We start from the raw sequence: 26,426 nt of genomic DNA on the forward strand, positions 1-26,426 counted from the left end.
ATAGAATAAAAGGATGACTTTGTTTGAAATGCATCAGGAGACAAGGAAAATGATTTGTTTGCTCCTAAGTAATTTTTCAAGAGGAAAAGCAATGATGACAGTTATTTCATCTCTAACAGATGCAAGTTCAGTTCAGTTCAGTCGCTCAGTCGTGTCCAATTCTTTGCAACCCCATGGACTGCAGATGCAAACCCATCCCCAAACAGACATCTGGAGGCTGGAACACTGAACTAATACAGTGCATCAAGGATTATATTGATGGCTATTCTGAAATAAGGAGATAGCAAAGAGAAGTTTGAAAAAGTATTTGGAAAATAAAATCTGTGGCTATCTAGGACTTTTAGTAAATAAATATCCAGCCCTGAAACTATGATTTAGTATGGGATGAAGGGTGGGAAAAGTTAAGGAAAGGAATCCTGTTCGATGTGTGCTGCAAACCTCTGAAACTTGGAGAACATGAAACCCTTCAGTTCAGTTCAGTCGTTCAGTCCAGTCGTTCAGTCACGTCTGACTCTTGGCGACCCCATGGCCTGCAGCACGACAGGCTTCCCTGTCCTTCATCAACTCCCGGAGTTTACTCAAACTCATGTCCATCGAGCTGGTGATGCCATCCACCCATCTCATCCTGTTATCCCCTTCTCCTCCCACCTTAAATCTTTCCCAGCATCAGGGTCTTTTCAAATGAGTCAGTTCTTCGCATCAGGTGGCCAAAGTATTGGAGTTTCAGCTTCAGCATCAGTCCTTCCAATGAATATACAGGACTGATCTCCTTTAGGATACACTGGTTGGGTCTCCTTGCAGTCCAAGGGACTCTGAAGAGTCTTCTCCAACACCACAGTTCAAAAGCATCAATTCCTCGGCACTCAATTTTATTTATGGTCCAACTCTCACATCCATACGTGACTACTGGAAAAACTATAGCTTTGACTAGATGTGCTTTTGTTGGCAAAGTAATGTTTCTGCTTTTTAATATGTTATCTAGGTTTGTCATAGCTTTTCTTCCAAGGAGCAAGTGTCTTTTTCTTTTTTTTTTTTTTTGAGCAAGTGTCTTTTAATTTCATGGCTGCAGTCACCATCTGCACTGATTTTAGAGCCCCCCAAAATAAAGTCTCTCACTGTTTCCATTATTTCCCCATCTATTTGCCATGAAGTGATGGAACCGAATGTCATGATCTTAATTTTCTGAATGTTCATATCCATTGTCAGGGTTCTATTTGCTGAAGAAGGTCAAGATTGATTCAATGACCCAGATGTGTAGATTTCCTGTGTCTGTCATAACAAATGCCACATATCAGTTGGTTTCAACAATAGAAATGTATTGTCTCACAGTCTTGGAGGCTAGAAGTCCAAAACCAAGGTGTCAGCAGAGCTGGTTTTTTCTGAAGGCTATGAGGGAGAATTGGTTCCATGCATCTCCCCTGGCTTCTGGTGCTTTGGCTGAAATCTTTGGTGTGCCTTGGTTTGTGTCAGGGTAAGTCCAGGCTTCACATGGCACTTCCCCTGTGTCTTTGTCTCTGTGTCCAAGTTTCACCTTTTTTATAAAGACATAGTCATACTGGATTAGGGGTCGCCCTCATGGCCTTATTTTAACTTGATCCAGTGCAAAGACCCTAACTCCAAACAAGATCACATTCATAGGGACTAGGGATTAGGATTTCAGCATTTTTTGAAGGGATGCAATTCAGTCCATAACACCAGGCAGCCCTGGTCAAAGAATTACTTCACTTTTCCACTTCATTAATGCAGACTGAGTTACATAAAAATTAACCTGACAGTATCACTTCTCTGGGCTTCCCTAGTGTCTCAGATGGTAAAGAATCCTCCTGCAAAGCAGGAGACCCAGGTTTGATCCCTGGGTCAGGAAGATCCCTGAAGAAGGGAATAGTACCCTACTCTGATATTCTAGCCTGGAGAATCCCTTGAACAGAGGAGCCTAGTGGGCTACAGTCCATGGGGTCAAAAAGAGTCAGACACAACTGAGTCACTAACTTTATCACTTTTATTCCTTGGGAATTACACACATAGAAAAACAGCCCCTCTCATTTTCTGGATGTTTGCAATCTACAGTCCTTTTATTTACAAAGCTCAAAACCTACTGTTCCAATCTAGGACTCAGAATTATATATTTCCAATAGTTTTCAGTTGCCTCACCTTTCAATCCACTTAAGAGAATCAAAACTTTAAATTTGGAAACTATTCCTATTTTAACATTTAGTGACTTCCTTAAAAGTTGTAAAGTTTAATATTTAATTCAATTCGACCAGGCTTCACAATAAAATTCTCTGGGAATTTGAGGACAAATGCCATCATTTTTTTACCTGGGTGCTACTGAAAGAAAGAGGTCAGAATGGCTGGTCCCTCCTGACCTAACCAGTCTCACTGTCACAGGTGGAAAAAGTAGAGGACGGGGTGGGGAACTCCACTTTTAAGCAAGTAGCTGAATTTTTAGGGAAGCAGTAACAAAATTAAGTGAATTTATTTAGAGGGTCCAGAAATCCCCATAAGCCAAACTCCAACTCCACATGAATGTTCTTTTTCTTGTCCTGCTACTGAAGGTCTGTTCCCAAGGATTCAAGAGTCCAGAATGGAACTGCCTTCCCTTAATCTCTTTATTTCCCACCCTTCCAACCTCCCAAATAAATGAAGAAATAATAGAAAAATACCCAGAATCACTCCCTGTAAGAAAAAAAATCTAAGAGATCATGGATCAAGTGAGTATGTGAGGGTTTTGACTTTTTAAAAAATAACCTCCCAGAATACAGCACTTACAGACTCTTTTGAACACTATTAAGTCACCCATCATCATTCTCTTTCCAAAGCTAAATAATCTCAGTATCTTTAACCTTTTCTCCCTGGTCCTATTTTATAACCTTCTGATAGTATCTGTGTTGCTCTCCTGGACCCTGTCTGAGTTCCTTTTCAATTTTAGAGTCAAAAACTGGATGCTGTCATCAAATCAGTGCTGAACCCATGTGAAAGATGCTATAAAGAGTAAAAACACTGTCGTAGCCTGAGACACGTGGGCAGGGAGGGAGGGCACACGGATGGGGGACAAGGAGAGTATAGGATTGTAAATTCTTAAAAATAAAATGTGTGCTATAAATGCCAAAGAGCACTAGTGCTAATTAAACAGGCTTTCTCCCCTAGAAACATCAGCATGTGATATAAGACACAGGAAATGTGGAGGCTGACAACATCCTTGTTAGGAACGGCCTCGTGTCAGCAGGGTTTGGGCAGCTTACCAGGAGGATGTCAGTAGCACAACAAGTTGGCTCACAGGCCTCTACTTACAACATAATCGTGTCTACTTCATGACAACTATTGGGCTATTCACTGCATGAGGAGATTTGTCCCTCTTGCCGAGGGCTTTCCAACAAGCCATTTAGAAACAAGTGACAGTGTGGACGTGGCAGCACCAACGCTGTCCTGCCACAGACTCATTTGGTTTCCATCACAACACTAAATTACATTCAACTGAACCAAAGCTCTGTACAGCCTTCTATTGCTGCTCCAGGGAGCTCACAGCTTCCCAGGCTCACCTTTCTTTGAACACCTGAGCCTCATGAAGACCTTTCCCTGTATAGCCAATAGGATAAACCAAGTGTGCTCCTTACTACTCACTCTCTTCACTGTTTCCAGTGTATCTCCTTCCTCATCTATTTCCCAAAGTTGCTAGTCATATTCTAATTTACTCCATCCTCAATGCAAAAAGTGAGAGTTGGACCATAAAGAAGGCTGAATGCCAAAGAATTGATGCTTTGGAAGTGTGGTGCTGGAGAAGACTCTTGAGAGTCCCTTGGACTGCAAGGAGATCAAACCAGTCCATCCTAAAGGAAATCAACCCTGTATACTCATTGGAAGGACTGATGCTGAAGCTGAAGCTCCAATACTTTGGCTACCTGATGTAAACAGCCAACTCATTGGAAAAGACCCTGATGCTGGATGCTGGGAAAGACTGAGGTTAGGAGGAGAAAGGAGTGACAGAGGATGAGATGGTTGGATGACATCAGTGACTCAATGGGCATGAGTTTGAGCAAACTCAAGGAGACAGCGAAGGACAGAGAAGCCTGGCATGCTGCAGTTCATAGGGTCACAAAGAGATGGACACAACTTAGGGACTGAAAAACAACAACACAAAAGACATATACATGGAATCTAGAAAAATGGTACAGATGACATATTTGCAAGGCAGGAATAGAGACACAGACTTAGAGAACAGAGTTATGTACACAAGGTGGGGAGGTGTGAAGGAGAGGGTTGGATGAATTGAGAGAATAGGATTGATAAATATATACACTTGCTGTTTAATTGCTAAGTCGTGTTTGCAACCCCACGGACTGTAGCCCACAAGGCTCCTCTGTCCACGGGATTTCCCAGGCACGTATACTGGAGTGGGTCACCATTTCTTTCTCCAGGGGATTTCCCAACCCAGGGATTGAAAATGCATCTCTTGCCTTGGCAGGCAGATTCTTTATTGCTGAGTTACTGGGGAATGTAAAACAGATAGCTAGGGGGAAGCTACTGTATAGCACGGGGAACCCAACTCAGGGCTCTGTGATGGCCTAGAGGGGTGTGGGATGTGGTGGAGTGGTGGAGGGGGGAGGTGGTAGAAGGGAGGCTCAAGAGGGAGGAGATATATGTATACATATAGCTGATTCTCTTTGTTGTATAGCAGAAACACAACATTGTAAAGCAATTAAACTCCAATAAAAAAATTATTCAGCCAAAAAAAAAAAAGGACTTCATGGTAAGAATGTCTATTTTTTACTTATATTGCCTCTAATTTATTCTTCGTATTTCTCCCTCCCCCCTCACCCTCCATGCCCACACTCTCCACCCATTTCACACACACCCATACACATCTCTTCATAAAACCATTCAGTTCCTGATCTGGGTCTCAGATTTAAAAAAAAATGATCTTGTTTATTTTACAATTCATTCACATCTCTTCCCTTGAGTGTCCAAGATGTATTTGTAATTGTAATCTAGACCAAGGTATAGATTATCCAAGCACCTGCATACCCTTCCCTCCAGGCCCTCAAATTCACAGGCCTCAGTGAATTGAAGGTGCATATGTAATCTTGGGTAATAGCAGAAAATTTCATGGAAATCCCCAGGTGTTACAGGGAGCATAAACTAAAAAGTATCAAGTAGAGCAACAAACACAGGATTTACTGGGAGAATAAAGGTTATGAGAGAACCGCCACTTATTTTTCATGATACAAACAATTCTATTGACTTTAACTTTTCAAGCTGCGACCTTCCTGCATCATTCAGTATTTGATGAAGATGAAATGTAACAGGGTCACATGTCATGTCATTTATAATAACTTAGTATTACAGTTGGTTTGGAAATAAGACCAGGCATATGAGGCTCACAAATTTGCTTGCTGTAAATTTGCAGCACCTGTTTATGATACAGCTTTACTGAGAAAACAGCTCCAACAACATTATGGAGTGTGGCTCATGAATGTTATTAACCATTTATAGTGCCTGTTACAAATTTAAAAAGGTTTTCAACTTTATAGACAATCCATAGGTTTATGAATTGAAAGCCACTGAAATAAATCATCCTTGGTAATGAAAGGGAAAAAGGGACATGATATAATTTCTATTTGTCAAGATATGATGTCACCATCCATTTATACTCTGCATTTAAAGGTTGAAGCTATTCAACAAATCTCTCCTCAGCCAAATACATCTGGTGCCTTAATGGAGGCCATGGCACAGGTTTCACATATCACCCACCAATTAGAACAGAAGGTAAAACTTGTTTTTTCCTAGCTGAGCAATTCATTTGAACCATAACTTTTAATGTAGTGAATTAACAGCAAGACTTTAAAAATATAATCACTTTTAGATGATCTCTCTGAGTAGTTTGTAGATTAAACACATTTGTTTCTGGAGGTGCTATTTGTATCCCAAACACTGCTTTGATTTATTGATTCCTTTCATCAATTACTCAAGTTAATCATTAAAAAGACAGAATATGGGGCTGTTGGTCAAGTTTTACCTTAACAACATGTACCTATATGCACGGCTGCCAGGGACAGTTGAAGGGGTTGTTCACTGCTCAAAAGGGCCAACCTGAGGGCCAGTATGGGTTGCAATATAGTCTTCAATCCAGAGACCAATCCTCATGCCCTGACATTGGCTGCATTTGTCAGGGGAATGGGGCACATCGTGTCATACAGGCTATTGACATCCTTTGTACTTAGGGAATATTGGATATAGGATAGTCTTAGAAAAAACTGTCTTAATTCTGCCTTTATGGCAGCCCACCTGCTAGGGAGTACCATGCATGCTCATTCACTAAGTCATGTCCAACTCTGCAACCCCATGGACTATAGTCCACCAGGCTCCTCTGTCCCTGGGATTTCCCAGGGAAGAATACTGGAGTGGGTTGTCATTTCCTTCTCCAGGGGATCTTCCTGACTCAGGAATTGAATCTGCATCTCCTGCATTGGCAGGTGGATTCTTCACCACTGAGCCACCTGGGAAGCCATAGGGCATACCAGGCAACACTAATTCGTCACCCAAGACTCAGTGCTGGTTGAGTGTCAACTGAACATGCCAAAGAGCTCAATGAAAGGCCTGGCCTCATTTAAATTCTGTTTGGTGGTTGAGAACACCATCTCTCAGAACTCTTACAGGAGATTTGTTCTGATTGGGAAAATGTTTTGAGAAGTTCTTGGAATAAAAGTGGAGCTTAAGAACATAACGTTTCCGCAAAAGGGGGGTGTTACTCTAGACAGTAGAAAGGACAAATAGAGCATGGGCTGTAAGAGAGTGGAAAGGCTTCAAAGAGAAAAGGGGGAAAGAGTAGAGAAGAGAGGAAGGAGCACCATAGCCCATGCCTCCTGTTGTGCAATGTCACTCCTTCCTACAAACAGCTTCCAGTCATCAGTGAGGTCTACAAAAATCATAAGATTCTTCATACAATTGGTTGCTTGCAAATAAAAAATAATAATTAAAATAATTAAGTGATTCGATTCTGCTTCCAGGTCAAAATAGACACATCAAGTGAGGCTGCAGGGACCAGAAAGACTCCATGTGTGTGACTTTGACTCCTTCCAACTGTGAAATCTGGAGCCTGGAGACAATCCCTCTTACCACAGGAGGAGCTTCTCCATCCCAGGATTCCAACTACACTCTCCTTTACTGAGTGATAAAGTAAGATGTTTGTAACAAGTACTTCAGTGCTATACAGACATCATCATTTAATCTTCAGGTGGAAGATGGAATTATTCATTCCATTCTGCAGCTCAAGAAACTGAGACATATACACGATTATAATATCTGCTCAGAGTGACAAAGTCCACGAGGAGTGAACCAGGGACTGACATCTCAGAGTTCAGTTCGGTCACTCAATCGTGATTGACTCTTTGCAACCCCATGGACTGCAGAACGCCAGGCTTCCCTGTCCATCGCCAACTCCTGGAGCTTGCTCAAACTCATGTCCATTGAGTAGGTGATGCCATCCAACCATCTCATCCTGTTGTCCCCGTCTCCTCCTGCCTTCAATCTTTCCCAGCATCAAGGTCTTTTCTAATGAGTCAGTTCTTATGGGCTTTTCTTTCAATGAGCAAGTTTTTTTTTTTTAATTTCATAGCTGCAGTCACCATCTGCAGTGATTTTGGAGCCCAAGAAAATTAAGTCTCTCACTGTTTCCATTGTTTCCCCATCTATTTGCCACGAAGTGATGGGACCAGATGCCATGATTTTAGTTTTTTGAATGTTGAGTTTTAAGCCAGCTTTTTCACTCTCCTGTTTCACCTTCAACAGGAGGCTCTTTAGTTCCTCTTTGCTTTCTGCCACTAAGGTGGTGTCATCTGTATATCTGAGGTTATTGATATTTCTCCTGGCAATCTTGATGCCAGTTTGTACTTCACAGAGCAAAGAATTTCACATGATGTACTCTGCATATAAGTTTAAAAAGCAGGGTGACAATATACAGCCTTGATGTATTCCTTCCCCAATTTGGAATCAGTCTTTTGTTCCATGTCCAGTTCTAACTGTTGCTTCTTGACCTGCATACAGATTTCTTAGGAGGCCTGTAAGGTGGTCTGGTATTCCCATCTCTTTAAGAATTTCCCATAGTTTGTTGGGATCCACACAGTCAAAGGCTTTAGCATAGTCAATAAAGCAGAAGTTTTTCTGGAATTCTCTTGCTTTTTCTATGATCCAATGGATGTTGACAATTTGATCTCTTTTGGACTGATATCTTACACTTTCACAATCCAGAGGCTCTTTTCTTCTTCTTTTTTTCAGTAGTGGTAAAATCCACATAACATTAAATTCACCATTTTAACCATTTTAAAGTGTACAATTCAGTGGCATTTAGTGTATTCATAATGTTGTGCAACCAATATCACTATCTATAGAATATTTTCATCAATCCTCCCACACAAATCCTTTATGCTTAAGCAGCCACCTCCACTCTCGTCCACCCACCCCTCCCTCCAACCACCCAGAAACCATTAATCTGCTTTCTGTCTCTCTGGCGTTGCAGAGGCTCTATTCTTATCTGCTATATTGTACCCAGCACCCTGGTGAAATATGGAGGAGGCTTTAGGGTGCTCACAACAGCTCCCAACCAAGTTACGGAGATTAAGAGCCAGAGCTGGACAACAGAAGCATTGGGATGTATTGAGAGGGTGAGAGGTTGTCCTGGTAGTTTTACTTGTAAGGCTACATTTTCAGTGCCTGGGTCTCTGAGTTAAGATACAGGTTAATTTAAAGATGTGAGGGGAGCTGAAAGTTGAAAGCTTAAGTTATAGAAAAGGAAGAAAAGATTCCTAGCATCCAGCTTGGTAAATCATGGAGGTGAAGAAAGGGGAGTCATCATTAAGTGAACAGGAACACACATAGAAAGGCTTTTGAGGAGAGAGTCCCTCCTCGTTATGGGAAAAGATTCACTAAAGTGAGTGCTTTTAACAGTCACAATCTTTTTTTTTTTTTTTAATTTTCAAAATATTATCTTGTTCTCCATACTGTACTGCTGTCTTAACAACCAGGAATCACTGCATTCCTGAGTGCAGGAGGTACAGACTATGTGATGTTACTAGGGGAGCAGGAGGAAGGGCACCAGGCACTCGGTGATCAAGCAGCTAAACAGAACAAGACGAGAAGGAGCTAGCGCCAGGGCTTTGGATGCTTCGTAATGCACAAACCTCCTGGAATTTCTTAAGTATAAGTCTCTATTCCCTAGGTTTATGGATGATCTTTGGGGTGGTCGACCCCACTTAGTCCACTATTTGGGGTAATTTGAGAAAGGAATTATTCTATGTAAGTGTGTGTGAAGTTGAAATATAAAACAGCTGTCTGATCCCTGGCCTAGGTGAAAGGTCTCCTAAGCTTTTTTGATTCCCCAAGAATCTGTCCCCTTGTTACTTTGCCAGGTTCTACTCTCCATGTAACACAAGCTTCAGTCTTACAACACAGGCTTTCAATTTTTCTGGAAGAATACAACTCTCTTATTCCCCCATCACAGACAAATCTCTGGGTCCTACTTTTCTGTGATCCCTTCATCTGTAGCTACCTGCACCCAAAGTGAAAGTAAAAATGTTAGTCACTCAGTCATATCCCACTCTTTGGACTGTAGCCTGTCAGGCTCATCTGTCCACGGAATTCTCCAGGAAAGAATTCTAGAGTGAGTTGCCATTCCCTTCTCCAGGGGATCTTCCCAAGGGATTGAATCCAGGTTTCCTGCATTGCAAGCAGATTCTTTACCATCTGAGCTACCATGGAAACCTCCCTTTCCTCTCTGCACCTACCTGCTGCAAATTAGCCTAAGCAACCAGTTTTCACCTAGGAGTCAGGGAAAGGAACACTGTGCCCAGTAGGATGTTTGAAGTTCAGGGGAAGAAAAGAAAAGGTAGTGTCTTCTCTGTCATGATTTGGGACCCATTTTTGCCTCCACATAGGCAGGAAAGCGGACTAGGTGCCCTTCCTCCTGTCCACTCCTGGCACTTAGGCAATGCCTAGCAGGGAAGACCAGAATGCCCAACCACCTTCGTCCTGTGAGGCACCTGAGCCTTCCACAGAGTGACTGTGGTTTGGATTTCCCTTTGCTCCACCAGCTCTCTGCCATACTTGCTTCAAGGTGCAGCTCTCAGCCACTTGCAGTTTAATCTGGGCCCCGGGAATTTTTCTCCTTCCTGTATTTCTTTAGCACATTTATAATCTATGCCACAAAACCTAGCACGCATGCATGCTAAGTCACTTCAGTCATGTCCAACTCTTTGCAACTATATAGACGATAGCCCGCCATACTCCTCTGTCCATAGGATTCCGCCGGCAAGAACACTGGAGTGGGTTACCATGCCCTTCTCCAGGGGATCTTCCCAACCCAGGGATTGAACTCACACCTCTTATGTCTCCTGCATTGGCAGGCAGGTTCTTTACCACTAATGCCAACTGGGAAGACCTACAAAATCTAGCATTTGAATCTAATTTAGAGCATGGTTCTCAATCCTTAATTTTAGGTCATATTTCTGCGGGTAACAGTGGCTCCTCATAGGAACTGCTTTTAAGGTGAGAAGGTGTAGGCTGAACTCCTGCCTCTGCCCATCATTGTGTGACCTTGGAGAAATCCTATAACTTATCTTTGAAAAATAGGGATAACAACACTTGCTCCCTCATATATTTATAAGCATCTAATGAGATCATGTGTGTGAAATTATATTGTAAAGCACACATAAACAATATATTGTCTAAATTTCAAGAGTCCAGGTCTTGTGTCTTCCAATTAGGTTGTGATTTCCTTACCAACCATCATCAATCAACTTTAAAAAATAAGACAATATCTTTTTCTAAATTAATTTTTAAGCCAAAATATTTATTTCCATTCTCTTCTTACTGTAAATAAACATTTAAATGCTAACTTGAGCATGCCAAACAATTTGGTGCAGGCAATTCTTTTTAGCTTTTTGTGTCTTATTATCCTTATGCTAAGAACAAAATCCCGTCTTCTGTACAATATTATAGGCAGAAGAAAATACACCCAATATGGAATTTGTGAATTGAGATAGGCATTGAGATGAGTGTATCCATTATGGGGTTAAAGCAGGTTCAAGGCTACAAAACAACTAAGAGTGAGAAGAACATTACAAAAAAGATAGTTTATATTTGCTAAAGAGAACAAACTTTTGGAGCCTTCTGGAAGTGCCTTTTTATATACAATTTATATGCTAATTGTAGATCATTTGAATATATTAGATAAAGCAGGTTCCCTAAGGACCTACTGTTGGTACAATTTGTCCTTAAAAAAAAACAGAGAGAGTTCAATATTTGAAAAGCCCAAATCTCCGCAATGGTCTCAACAGCCCACCTCGTATGACCCCCGTGCTCTACAATTTCCTTCCTTGTTCTATCAGCTTCCGCCGCACTGGCTTCCTTGCTGTGCCTCACGAGAGCCATCTGCGGGTCTTGACACTGGCTGTTCTCTCCAGGTAGAGCGCTCTATTCAGGACTCCCATGACTGACTGCTTCCCTCCCTTCAAGTCTTTGCTCAGACATTCCATCCTCAGACAGGCTACTCTGACCACACTACAGAAGTTGAATCTGCAGTCTTCCTTTTTGTATGCTGTTATTCTGCTCTATTTTTTTCCACAGCACTGATCACCTCTTAAGACAATAGATAACACACTTCCTTCTTGAATATATCACCTCTCTCTCCCGGGCAGAATGTAAGCTTCACAGGCAGGAATTTTTGTACCGTTTATTACTGTATCCCAAGCACCTAGAATGGGGCTTCCCAGGTGGCATACTACTAAAGAATACATCTGCCAAGGCAAGAGATATGGGTTTGATCCCTGAGTTGGGAAGATCCCCTGGAGAAGGAAATGGCTACCAGTTCCAGTATTCTTGCCTGGAGAATTCCATGGACAGAGGAGCCTGGTGGGCTACAGTCCAGGGGTCACAAAGAGTCAGAACAACAGAGCACAAGTACCTAGAACAGTGCCTGGGATGTAGACACTCAGTACACTGTTTTGAATGAAAGAATACTAAAGGTGCTTGGTGTTTGTAACGTGGGATTTGACATCAGAGATTTACCTGGAAGAGAGATTTCCAAGGAGACTTCCGAGGTCTTCTGGTGAAAACATGAAAAACAGTAGAACAGAAAAACAATGGAATAGAGACCATGACAAACAGTAATGAGAAAGAGGAAACAGAAGTGGAATGAGGAAGGAAGGGAAGACCATGGGAACCCTTTCCCTCATGGAAACAAATTTTCTACACAATATACAGTTTGGTTTTAATTTTTGGCTTGCTTGCTTTGCTCTCCTTTAGGCTGGTCAGAAGGAACTGAGAGTAGGGCCAAAACAATCTAAAGGTTTCTCAGTGGCCTGTGGCTTCCTGGAGGTCAGGGCAATTTGAGCAGCAGCCCAAAAAGGTCTCAGCAATAAGATAGTTGGGGAGGATAAATAGCTTCACTCTCCCCTTTCCGGAGGTCACCCTCATCCCAAAACAGAGAAGAATAGGAGGAAGGAAGAACTGACCAGGTCTCTAAATGAGCCATAGCATTCATGGTAAACATCTTTCCTTTGAAAGTGAAAGTCACTCAGTCACGTATGAATTTTTTCGAATCCATGGACTAGTCCATGGAATTCTCCAAGCCAGAATGCTGGAGTGGGTAGCCTCTCCCTTCTCCAGGGGGTTTTCCCAACCAGGGATCGAACCCAGATCTCCCACACTGCAGGCGGATTCTTTACCAGCTGAGCCACAAAGCTTCGCAATATGCAGTGGAAGTAGAGTCTCAACCACTGGACCGCCAGGGAAGTCCTCAGGCTTCTCAATATGAACTGGATCTCACAGGGCTTCCAGAGAGAGTATGTGTGTGATAGAAAGAGGGAAGGTGGGGAGATGGGCATTGGGCTTCATCTGCCATTCCCTTTTATAATCCATTCTAAACAGAATTGGATATTCATCCAAGTCTTTATCTGGACACTCATGGGCTTTCTTGAGTAAACCAGGAAGTAATATTTTCTATTAATAACAGTCCAGAGTTCAGAATGCCCATGCCAACATTTAGCCTTTAACTTGATACTTCATTCTAAAATTTAAGCATGACCTTGGAGAAAAATGAAGGATTTAGGTTCCCTTACTCCAAATTGTATAGGATTCCTTCCTGGTTGCAAGGCGATCTGTTAACTTCTTATTTTTCTTTAGAACCATAACCTATTTCCTAAAGTGTCCTAATACATTTCCCAGATTCAGAAAGGAAGAGAGGAAGGAGGGAAAAAAGAGGAGGAGAATATCACTTATTTTCTTCCCCTGAAATATCATCCTCCCTTTGTCAGTTTCCTTTGTGGTTATGAAGCCACCTCTGCAATGCCCTGACCTCGGCCACGCCTGAAAGCAGAAGCTTCATAAAGGAATAACACACTTAATGGAATCAGGTAGGAAGAATATATCAGTTGTATTTCTCAAATGAGAACTTAGCGAGATTCAGACTCAGCCTCCACTTAGCTATCTATGCGTAGGTCAAGAACAATCCCAAATGGTTGGGATGTGAGACTGATACTTTCTTTAATAAAACATAGCAATGGTTAAATCATGATAATGTATGACAGAAATCAAACCAATATTGTAAACCAATCATCAAACAATTAAAAAAATTAAAAAACACAGCAAGAGACATGTTGGTTCCCCATTTCTTGCTGTTCCCCAATCTCATGCACTCCTCATAAAACAAGCTTAATCCTGTTACACAGTATGGAAGCAGGTTTTCAAACAGAAATTGGATTTCTATTGATTGCCAGCCGATGAAATTCTTACTGCACACATGGGTCTGTGAGATGCTTCTTATGCTACTGCTGTGGGCAATATGCTGGGCACCTATGTTTTTTCAAGAGACAGCCACACATTGTAATATAATGTTTGAGGTTTTTATCTTTTCCTATTAGGCAGGAGTCATTTCAACAAGCTCTCCTTCAAAAGAGAACATGACAAGCTATATGACTATGAGTCCTGTACTGTTATGAGCCCCCAGTCACAGTGACTAGAGTTTCGTTAAGCACAGACCTCCCTATAGATTAGAACATATATCTTAAGCACCACTGTTAAAGTTAATGCAAAGTTCAGAGGTGCAAAATAATTTAAATGTGCCCAAGTGGTAGCAATAACATCTCTAAAATCTCACCAGTGAATTATGGATATGTGGAATATTAAAAATGCAAAGCTAACTCAATTTGCATTCGCAATGCCCCCTAGCTGTTACGGGGAGGAGGAAATTGCTTTCTGCTGAATTCAAGGGCACACTACTTAGTGCTGTATTTAAGTCAAGGAGGAAAATCATTCATTTTTATTCTACCACTTAACTTGCGCTTATGTAATCTGTCTGGCACTGGAGTCAGTTGTCTGATATTATTTTCAATCAAAGGAAGAGAATATATAATTCCATCATTACACCTTTATTTTCACTTGCTTGGCCATCTTCTGGAGTCTTATTACGACCAGTAAACGCCAGTCTGTCATCAATCAGTGTTCAACTCCAGGTCCATTTCTGACAGACAGCATCAGCCATGAGCATTATTATTTTTATTTTTGAGGAGGGGAATGAAGTAAGGATAAGGTTACATTTCCCCGATCAGCTGGGCAGATACTGCATTTCTTCATTTTCTCATTTTTTCAGTGAGACTCCCCACCCATAACCCATCATTTGTCATCCATAAGCCACCTCTACCCAGCAGGGAAATCCTTAAAGGTAGGGTAGACATGCAAATTAGTAGCTAATAATATTGCAAAGCAGGAGGCTGCTTTCAACTTTGTGTCTTCTTCCACCTTGTTCTTCCTGCTTTCCAACCAGTCTTTCCATCAGCTGCTCCTTTTCATTTTCCCTGCACAGTGGCATTGCCTGCTGCTGTTCTTTCAACATAGGGATGGACGAAGAGCAACTCTCCAGGCAGAAGAGGCAACAGTGACATTTCTTAAGATGGAAGCTCAATTAAAAAAAAAAAAGAAAAAACTATGTGAAGGGCCAGGGTCTGTTAAAGGGGAATTAGATTCCCCTGATTCACAAATAATGTGAGGGTTCCCTGATTACAGAGAAAATGAGAGAGTTTGGTGGCTGAGGTTGGACCATAGTTAAGAGGACACTTGGTGTTGATCCATTACCCACTGATCTTTGTGATTGTGTTTGATGATCATATTGGTCGTTAAGTTGCTTTGTTTCCCTTTCCTCCACATTTCTTTGTATCTATTGCCTCATCAGGAGTCATTGCTTTTTAAAAAAAAAAACTTAGATATAATATGACTGATAATAGTGGATTTTAAGGGCTTCCCTGGTAGCTCAGGTGGTAAGGCATCTGCCTGCAAGGCAGGAGACCCAGGTTCAATCCCTGGGTTGGGAAGATCCCCTGGAGATGGAAATGGCAACCCACTCCAGTATTCTTGCCTGGAGAATTCCATGGACAGAGGAGCCTGGTGAGGTACAATCCATGGGATAACAAAGAGTCAGACAAAACTGAGCAACTAAGACTTTCACTTTCTATAAAAACTGTATAAGCCACACACCCAGGAATTTTGACTCATGAGGTCTGAGTAGAAGATCTAAGGATCTGCGTTTTTAAAAAAGAATCGCTCTCCAGACTGTGTGCTGTACTGTCTCTTCAATCGTGTCTGACTCTGTGACCCCATGGACTGTAGCCTGCCAGGCTCCTCTGTCCATGGGATTCTCCAGGCAAGAATACTGGAGTGGGTTGCCATGCCCTCCTCCAAGGGATCTTTCTGACTCAGGGACTGAACCCGTGTCTCTTGCATTGGCCAGTGAGTTCTTTACCAGTAGCGCCCCCTGGGAAGCCCAGACTACTCTTTATGAAATCGCCTTTTGAAAAGCCACAGAATGAGGAAGATACTGTCTGTGGTGTAGTCTAAATCATCTCTCCACTCCTATCCCATTCCTTCTCCTCCCCCTCTTCTTCCTCTTCCCCTTCCTTCCTCTCCCTTCTTCTCTTTCTCTCCCTTCTTCTCTTTCTCTCTCTCTCACTCACAAACACACCTACTTTAGTCCATGTGATGAACAGGTCAAGTTCGTCTCTTTGTTACTGCCTTATGAAATCAACAATCTTTCTGGAAGACTGACATAATAGGCTAAAAACAAAGAGGCAGAAATTACTCCCAAACATCAAAAAGGCCCAGGGGATCTCCAGAGGGTGGCATAAGAGAAACTGAATTGGAAATTGAGTCTGGCTTCCTAAAGACAATTCCCCTATTTTCTTCTAACAGATGAAGCATCCCTGGATTTCGTACTTGGTTGCTCTAAACAGAGTACTCAGAAGGATGCAGAACTGTAATGGGCATAGGAAGAAAGGGGTTATTCAAAAGACATGGAATGTCCTTACATATTTATAATGCATGTGAGCTGAAAACCAGGTGAGACGGGCTAATTAGGAGTATCTTAGACAACAAATGCTGAACTGAACTGAACTAGACAACAAAAAGCCATTCGGTCCTTGGAATTTCAAGCTCAGTCTCTAGTCAGATAATATTTTAAAAATCAGAATTCAGGCTATTGTTTTGAAAAATACATCAGATAGAAATGAGAGTAGACAAATGAGAGATTTATAATACCCATGGTACACAGCTCATAAATTGACTGCCCTTTTTATCTCTGCAGCCGGAGAAATGGGGAAATTCTGAAAACCCCAGAAGAAATAGGCAGGATGTCTAAGTTAAGAATGCAAGGGGGAAGAGGACTCCCTATTAAAACAAAACACTGCCCCCTTTGCCCTGCACATATCATAACTTACCTGCTTTATTCATTCTAGCTGGGCTTCTCCAGGTGATTTATTAGTTGGTCTGAATTTAGCACAGAAGGAAAGACAACTAGAAAGTGGTTCCCCACAGTATACTTCATGAATCTTACTTTCCTCTTAAAATTCACACATTGTGATTCCCTGTGTTATCATTGTCTTGTCTCAGACATAAGCAGCTTCCATTATAATTACGAGAGCCAAGTCTGGATGAAAGTTCCTTATCATTGATTTTAGCACAACTAAAACCAAATGAAATCTGTCCCTCCTTACCACAAATTTATGAAATAATAAGGGGCTTCATTAATTCAAAACCACAGAACCCTTTGAGCATGCCTACTGCTTTCCTTTTTCCAGGTCTAATGTGCCTTTTGCAAAGCTGGAGGCTGGGGGCAACAAACAATCTTAACTCTTCAGGTGAGAAAATATCCTCTCCTTACAGGAAGGACTCTGTCCCCATGGGTCTAACAACATACCAAAACCATAACAATACAACATCATGGTGTCCGTACAATGGGAATTATATACATACAGTAATGGGACAGTCATGCCATCTCAAAGGAAAAGAAATGGTTTAGATCCATGATACATACTGGGATGATAAATCAGAATGCAGCTAAAGATAGGGCAGCATAATATGGAAGCTAGCCCAAGGGGAAACCGTTAAAACATAGATAACACTGGGTTAAAGCTACAGAAAAATGAAAAGGGAAGAACCAAACTGTTTAAACATTAAACATTTGTTTAAATATTAATGTAAAGTTAGGATGACAGCAAAATCGATATTAAATCAGGCCTGGAAACTTTTATGACCTCAAACCCTGGGCTTCCTAACTGCTAGTGTCATAAATGATGTCACTTTTCAGCATAGTCGTGGCTGCCAGCAGGCAGGTCAGAAATGCCAGCTTTCATTTAAATTGTCCATTTGTGATGTAATTTAGCATTTACTCTCAGGGACAAATGTCACCACTCTCTGGGCACCAGCCCCTGAAAGTGCTGCTGTAAGCAAAATACTTCCCCTCCTGATTCCATTCCGCCCCCAACAGCATGGTTTCCAGAGGGGCCTGTGAGTTCTCCTGGGTTTGAACAAAGATTTGAGGACCATATAAATGAGGTAAGACTCTCTTTCCAGTTGGTGAAGACAGAGATTTTGAGGACACTCTTCTGGGGTGAAAGGAAAGGGAGCTGTGGAAAGCTGTACCTGCTGTAGAACATTTCATGAGCAGGCTGGGATTGGAGGCCTGTGACGTGGACACATGGGGTTTCAGCCAGGAGCTGTTTTGAGGTACCAGCTGCACAAGGGAACTTGCTGGAAAGATGGAGGGAGACTTCTTTTGTTCCCAACCTCAGCCCTTTGATTCTTAGTCCCATCTTCCTCCTCTCTCCAAGTACCTCCCCAGGACTTGTTATGTTGACTTCTGCAAGCTAAGTTGCTTCAGTCGTGTCCGACTCTTTGCAACCCTACAGTAGGGTAGCCTGCCAGGCTCCTCTGCCCAGGGAAATCATGCAAGAATACTGGATTGGGTTGTCATTTCCTTCTCCAGGGAATCTTCCCAACCCAGGGATCAAACTATGTTTCCTGTGTCTCCTGCATTGTAGGCAGATTCTTTACTGCTAATGCCACTTGGGAAGCCCCTTGAAACACAGAAGGACCTGCTAAAATGCTAACATGCTCTGGGAAGAGCAACATCAGCCTTTCCCAGGTATGTCTGGTACAGTGCTGGCATCCCTTGAGGCAGGACTGTCTGCAGCGGGGGTAGCTGCCTCCAGTAAGTGAAGGTGGACCTGCTTTACATTCTTCAGATACAGTTTCAACAGAACGTAACATGGGATTCTTCAATTATGGTGGTCCAGTCACACCCTGGAGATGTGTCATTTAACTAAGTGGGTACTCATTAAGGTCCTACTAGGATGGAACAAAGGAAAGATAAAGTTTGGAGTGAGTGAGTGAGTGAGTGTGTTGTGTGCATGTATGATAGTTTGGAGAAATGGTGAAAACGAGAGATTAGTTTGCTTGGGTTCCATAACAAAATACCATGCACTGAGTGCCTTAAACAACAAAAATGTACTGTCTCGGTTCTGGAAGCTGGAAGGCAGAGATCAAGGGGGCCGCACGGCCGTGCTCCCCCTGAAGGCCCTGGAAGAATCTGTTCCAGGTCTCTCTCATAGTTTCTGAGAGTTCCTTGGCTGGTGATAGCATAACTTCAATTTTCATATGGCATCTTCCTTGCATGTCTGTGTCCAAATTTCCCTTTTGGACAAGAAAACTAGCCACACTGAATTAGAGGCCAACCCTATCCCAGTATGACCTCACTGTAACTAATTACATGTGCAAAAACATCTCCAAAAAAAGTCACATTTTGAGGTACTGAGGGTTATGACTTAACATATGAATTTGAAGGGGATACAATTCAACTTGTAACAGAGACAAACAGGGGTAGAAATCAGGAAGGAACCAGATAATGAAAACCATAGAGAATGACCTTGAGCCCTATGGGAGCAATGCGTAGTCAGTAAGCAGGGAAATCAAAGACTAGAACTTGTTCAGGAAGGAGCATTACGTGGAGCTGAATTCAACCCGGTCATTCTTAGCTGTTCCTGAGACACCGATGAATACTTGTTCTTATCAAACAACGTACTCATTTATTTTGCATTTCTACTGAAAATGAAATGACATTCATCTTTCCCTTCTTAAAATTACAGGACCATGAGAAAGAGATAAGCAGTAAGAACTATTCCAAAATGAAATCAGTGGTCAGTTTATATTCTCCTACAGGGACAAAAGAAAGCGCAATCAAAAAGTATACATGGTGGAGAAGGAAATGGCAACCCACTCCAGTATTCTTGCCTGGAAAAGTCCATGGACAGAGGAGCCTGGCAGGCTGCAGTCCATAGGGTTACATGACTGAGCATGTGTGCACGAGGGTGGAGGGAGATGGGTTGGTAGCAATAAAGTGGTAGAACTGAAAAAAAAAAAAAGTATATACAGAACCAAGAGCCACACAAAATATGGCACTATGGCACTGCCTATCAGTGTCACCTCATCCACTGCCTGCTCAGGATGGGAATCTGGAACTTCAGAACAAGCACAAAGCAGCATGCAAACTAAAGCAGTCCTAATCCACTACAGCTCCAATTATGGAAGTTCAAAGGCGATTATGGAATCAGAGGCGATCCAGATTTCTACAAATGGCATAGAGTTGTTACACTATAAATTTCTTAATCACAAAAGTCCCTTCAGCCCCAAATTCTAGACTTTTAATTTCATTTTGCAATTTTCATCTGCTTGGTTTAGAATAGGACTCTCCCTCCCCAAAGCAGATATCCCTACACCTTTGGTCCACTATAAACATATGGACATGATCCTTCCTGTAAAAGAGATGTGTTCCAATAAATGTTGGTTGTAATAAACGCCTCTGTTTTCTGTCTGCTCCAGTTCTGTCAAATTTGTGTTCACAAACGGAGGTAGACAAGGAAATTATCCAAGAGAGACGCAGTTGTAATTAGAACAGCATAAACAAAACACAGCGCTGATTTTTATAGGTGGAAAACAATGTCTTCGATCCATGTCCTATGTAGCCATTTCCCTGGAGAGAATGTGCCATTTTTATTTTCTCATCCAGAATATGAAGGCCTGATGTTTTGCTCTCGGGGCAAGAAGTGGAGGATTGTTGCACAGGGGTTATGAGAAGGGGTAGCCTCCAAAGGCTTGTAAAAAGATCAAAGTTTGAGGTTTTTTTTTAAAGTATATACTCCCTGACAGCTTCTAACACAACAAGGAAAGGCTCTTAGGTAAGCAAAAGATGATTTGCATTTAGGCTCACAAAAGCAAGAGTGTTTATAGCCAGTTCTAGGAGCAGGTTGTGATGGTGACCTTTATGTCACAACAGAGGCAAACTCTAGCAGGTGACGCCTATGAAAGATTTAATGTCTGCTCTGTGGAAATGTTTCTTTTATGCAGGCACGGGGTTTAATCACTTTTGTCAACATTTAATAGATCCTATTTTTACTTACATAGAGGTTGGAGCAAATAAGAAAATCTATTTAATCTAGAGTTCTAACATATCAGGCTCTGCCTTTGAGGAGATTCAGTGTCCTTTCCTATTCAGGTGTATAAATTTACCTTATTACGTTACTTGACTTTAGTGTAATAACACCAAATTTCTATTTATTAGCTGGGTTATTTTCAGTTTTAAGTAACTGAAAACCCAATCAAATTCATTCAAACGACAAAAAAGCTTCATTGGCCTGGGTAACTGCTAAGTCCAGAAAGGCAGAGTAGCTTCAGGCATGGTTCCCTTCAGGTGTGGATTTTTACTAAATTAAAGCCTTCCAGGGGAGCCTAAAGCACCCAGGACAGAAGCATCACCCCGGAGTGTATGATCCTTGGGACAGTTTGGAAATGGAAGCTGTTGCCTAAACACTGGCCAAAGGTCTTTCTCTTTTAAGCTGGAGCAGCAGAGGAGTTTTTTTTTTTTTAAAGTAGTAGCTGATTTCAATGAACCAACGCAGAGTAACTGCAGCAAGTTTGTCGTCTTATCAAACCCCTGATGAATCACTGAATCACTCAAAAACATGTATTTTCAGCATTGTAAGTTTCCTGTTTTCAAAGAACTTTAAAGACAGCATTTGATATAAAGAAGTAACACCCATCATGATAATACTGAACTTGCATAATATGTTTTGGACTTAAAAGTTGTCCTTGTGTGTGTGTGTGTGTGTGTTAGTCACGCAATCATGTCCAACTCTTTGCCACCCCATGGATTGTACCTGCCAGGCTCCTCTGTCCATGGAATTCTCCAAGCAAGAATACTGGCGTGGGTAGCCATTACCTTCTCCAGGGGATCTTCCTGACCCAGGGATTGAACCCAGGTCTCCCACATTGCAGGCAGACTCTTTACCATCTGAACCAACAGGGAAGCCCTAAAGTTGCCCTTGGATTCCTCAAAAAGAATTCACCTAACCCCCTTTCATTCAGAAGAACCTTGAGCCCTTCAGAAGGCTCACAGCTGTGCTCTATCTTCACTGCCCCGCAGACCCAACACATCCCTGCTGACACAGTGAATACTCAGTTTCATCTCAGCTGTGGCAAGGATGCTCCGATGGCCCACCTCCAAAGCCATGATGGCCTCTTCTGTTATCCCGTCCGTGAGGATGCTGGTTCCCCACTTCACACATCAAAGTTCTCGTGTGGTTCAGGCTGAAGGCTGAGTGTAGGTGGTTTCCAGGAAAGAAAACGGAACATGCAGCAGATGACTCTGCTACGCAAGGCCGTGAAGGAAAAGGATCAGTGTCCCAAGAAGTCTGGTGGTCTCTTCACCTCCTTGATCCCCTAACTAAGAAGGAGAGATGACAAGGAACCCTGTTCCCCCTTTGGCCGAAAGATGGGGCCTGGAGAGTTTGCTGAACCAAAGGTGTATTCCCTCCATCCCCCAACCTCAGCCACCTTACAGTCCCCATTGCCCAGCTGAGCCCAAAGAATTCCTCGTGGCTATAAAGTTTCTCAAAGCCCAGAAGCACTGGGTTCACAGTGAACCCTCATTAAAGTGTGCTCCTGTAGCCAGACTGTCAGTTTCAAAAGAAAACTCCTTTTAATTTTAACTAGAGCACTGGGCATCAGAAACAGTGGAGAAAGGGGATTCATTTATGAGTTTCTATGGCAGATTATGGGTTTTATTTGCTCCTTTACACCACTTCTCAGTCTGTCATTTTGGTAAGGTTAACCCCAGTGTAAAATGTTCCCGTAATTATGCTCGGAAACACTCCCAGCCTGCCGCATGCCAATAAATGCCTGGAATAACTGTCAGGCTAAATGAATCCCATTTGGACAAAATGATTATTGAAAGTTATTTTAGTTCCCTATTAAGCAGTTGCGGAACAGAGCTGTAATCAAAATGTTTATTTCAATTAGAATTATTATGGTCAATAAAAAGCTCAAGTAGAAAGTAAACTACACTTTATCAAATAAAGTAAAGGCCACAGCTAGTTAAACTTCTTGTTTCACATGGCCTCTATCCTGGAGTCTGACAAGAGGCACATTATCAGCCTCTTCCATAGTATATTAACAGCTATTATAGCCCAACCTCTATCTAGCAGATCCAGAGTCACTTGCTCTGGGTGGACAAAAACCCCAATTCTTTCTTGATGGTTACCATGGCAAGCAAGCAGGCATGAGCCCCTCTGACTCTGTAGCAACACAGTGGGGGAGCACCCCTCACATTGAATGGCTGAGAAAAGGCCATGGGGGTTATAACGCCAACAGCAGTATTTATTCATTACCCTGTCCCCAGGACTGGCTGTACACAAGCATTCTCCTTACTATAGTACTGATTTCTCTTCTTGTAGATCCCAGGAAAATGCTTTTGCTTATTCGGTCAATGCAGTCATCCTCATCAGAAAGCAGCTTTTGGGGGTTTTCTGTTTGTTTGGGGAGAAATACAATAAAATACAATATAAAATACAAAAATACAATAAAAATAAATACAATTTATTTCTATCCTACGATAATCTGCCCTTGAAGTGAAAGTGTGGGTTGTTGTTGCTGTTTAGTCCCTAGGTTGTGTCCAACTCTTTTGCAACCCCATGGACTGTAGCCCACCAGGCTCCTCTATCCATGGGATTTCCCAGGCAAGACTACTGGAGTGGATTGCCATTTTCTTCTCCAGGGGAATCTTCCCGACCCAGGGATTGGACCTGCATCTCCTGCATTAGCAGGAGGATTCTTTACTACTGAGCCACCAGGGAAGTCCCGAAATCTTGGGTACACACAAGCAAATTACTTTTTCCCCATAAATCACAACAGTTTCAGTCATAATCCTCTATGGCTAGAAGTATTGTGTTGTTCTCATAAATTCCAGTGCCCAGGCCATACCTAAAGTCAAGTCAGAATCTCTGAAGTGGGACCCAGGCAACAAGGGTTTTTAAAGTTCTCCAGGACATTCCAATATGCAATTACTGGTGATAATTCTACTCTAGGACAGTGGTTCTCAAAGTGTGGTCCCTGAACCAGCAGCATCAGCATCACTTTGAAAGTTGTTAGAACTGCAAATTCTCAGCTCCCATCTGTTAGTTACTTTATCAGAAGCTGGTATGGAGCCAAACAACGTATTTTAACAAGCCTCCTGGTGAGTCATGTTATCTCCTGATGCATGCTCAAGTCTGAGAATCATTTCTATAGGGGATCTTCTTTGAAGAGGAAGAGCCAGAGATGTTTTATCACTAACTCACATATTAAGAGAAGTCAGCATTTACCCCTAATAGAACAGGAGCGATTAATAAACCAACAGTGTCCACCGATTGTCTGCCTGAATGTTAAGACAAAGCATCTCTTAATTTCCACCTAGACAAGGAAGAGAGTCTCTAAGAACCATCATCAGAAAAGCCAGGGTTGGTTGTATAATGAGGAGCCAATGAATTCACAATCTACGATCACAGTGTGAAAGGAAGCTCAGATGGACAGAATAATAGGTAAGCTAGCTCAAAAGCAAAGCCTTGAGTCAGGTAACCGTTTGCTTCACCATTTTGCTTACTACGTACAGCAGTTCTTCTGACTTCTCATTTCTAGCTTCCCAAGGTCCCCAGGATTCTCAGAGTACCTCAGAACAGTCATGGAAATTAATTCATGCTGAGATCTAAATGACCAACAATGACTTTGTGTTCTTATATTTCCTTGTTTTATTTGGATGTTAAACAATGTTCCTACAATATCGATACTTGGGCACTCCTTGCGTGCCAATTGCTGGTCTAAGCCTTTACAAATATATTAACTCATTGAACATGCATAACAATACTATAAAATAAGTACTAGATTATACCGTTTCACAGGTGAGGAAACTGAGGCAGAGATGTTAAGCAGTTGTCCCGAGGTCATGGCCTAGCACCAGGCAGCCTAGCTTTAAAGCTGAACTATTAGGCTAACCATCCTCTCAGAACAAGTGGGCTTTCAGGCATGGAACTCTTGGGCTGGAAGATTTGGGGGAGTAGCTCTTTAAGAGCTATTCTCTCCACATCTGGTAGCTAATTGCCAATTCTATCTAAATATCAAGTCAGATTGGCCATACATTTCCCACTTCAGTGGGTTGTTCTCTCTTTAGAAAATGTGTAGTGCCAGCTTTGTCTTCATAAACTTATCCTGTTCCAGCTATTTCCCTAAATATTAGACTAATCCAGATAAAAATTCTGAATTAATTACCTTAGAAGGATTTGTTTTTCTTATAAAATTATGATTCAAGTCTAGGGCTTCCAAGACATAGTTCTTCAAACTCAGAAGCATCACAGAAGGAGCAGGTTGTGAAGCCCCAACATCATCTCCTCTGAATAGAGCTGTCTTGGCTTGAGTGGAGGAACAGAATAAGGTTTGAATTTTTTACTCCTACTTTTTCTCCCCTTAAGTCTTTGTTAGTCTTTTTTTCATGAAATAGTGTTGAATTTGACAGAGGCATCACATTATGGCTTATGGCAAGTCTGTCAAAAAGAGACTACACAGTTCAATTTCACCCAATGTCTAAAGATCACGGAATCCAGTGGTTTGTTGTTAACCCATAGAGTGCTTACTTAAGTACTGCACCTCAGCATCTTCTTGGCAAAAGACTTCTTGAACTGGCTGGGGATGAGCTGGGGAAGGGCTGGGGTGGCAGCTCTGAGTAATCTTCAATTTTTATCCCTTGACACTTTAATTAAGATAATTTAACAGCCTGTTAAGCACAATATGCAGAATTTCCCACTAGAAACCAATGAGGAAAGAGTCTTGGGGAACAGAGAGATACTTGCGAGGATGGAGATCCAGGCAGCACAGAGTTGGAAGGAGTCAGGGTTATTATTCAACCCAAGGACTGTGACTTTCCCAAGGTCACACAGTTAATTAGTGGACTCCCCGGATCCCACACTGTATGACATGCTGTGGGATGTTATATGGGACTCTTCAGGCGTAACAAATTGTGTGCACTTTTCTAGAAAATCTCAGCGTCTGCCCTCAGAAATTCAGTCAGTTTAAGCAAAGCCTTGCAATGGGAGACAGGCTGAAGGAAATATCAATGACATGAGTCAACACCTCGCGATCTTCTTTCAGAACGGGAAGGGGTCGCCGGCTACAGTCAGAGAATCGCTGTCTCATCTTGTCTCCTGGTTTTACTGTGTGACCCGCATAGCAGCTGCCAGCATCCTGGGTACTCTACAGATACATTAGGGCTCCCCAAGCCTCTATCTGCGAGGCAGTTTAGAAAAGCACCTCCTACTCAGGCTTGTGCAATCAGAAGTAATACCTATGCCCTGAAACATTTTAATCAAAAGACACTGTCAGCTCTGACATTCAGAAGCTTAACTCTCTGGCTAAAGTCAGAGAAGAAGAAATATTATATCTCTTATGTAAAATCTAAAAAGAAATGATACAAATGAACTTACAAAGCAGAAACTGACTCACAGACTTAGAGAATAGACTTATGGTTGCAGAGGGGTGGTAAGTGGGGGAGGATGGAGGGAAGGGATAGCCAGGGATTTGGGGATGGACATGTACACACTGCTATATTTAACATGGATAACCAATAAGGACCTATTGTATAGCTCATGGAACTCTGCTCCATGTTACGTGGCAGCTTGGATGGGAGGGGAGTTTGGAGGAGAACAGATACACGTATATATGTATGACTGAATCTCTTTGTTGTTCACCTGAAA

The 26,426-nt window shown here is 42.1% G+C and overlaps 1 long non-coding RNA gene across 23 annotated transcripts in view; it reads right to left on the minus strand.

Annotated features, from left to right (window-relative positions):
- LOC133072355 (uncharacterized) overlaps positions 1 to 26,426 on the minus strand; it is a 446,833-nt gene that overhangs the window by 265,594 nt on the left and 154,813 nt on the right. For 2 of the 23 annotated variants that reach the window (XR_009696703.1, XR_009696716.1), the window contains one exon: positions 23,077 to 23,174. The exons of 20 other annotated variants lie outside the window; for them this stretch is intronic. This is a non-coding gene — a long non-coding RNA (uncharacterized LOC133072355). Of the gene's footprint in view, positions 1 to 21,868; positions 22,094 to 23,076; positions 23,175 to 26,426 lie in introns of all 23 variants that reach the window. One more of the 23 variants, XR_009696712.1, reaches the window with a different exon arrangement.

Source organism: Dama dama, chromosome 18, assembly GCF_033118175.1.
Source record: "Dama dama isolate Ldn47 chromosome 18, ASM3311817v1, whole genome shotgun sequence".
NCBI lineage: Eukaryota > Metazoa > Chordata > Mammalia > Artiodactyla > Cervidae > Dama > Dama dama.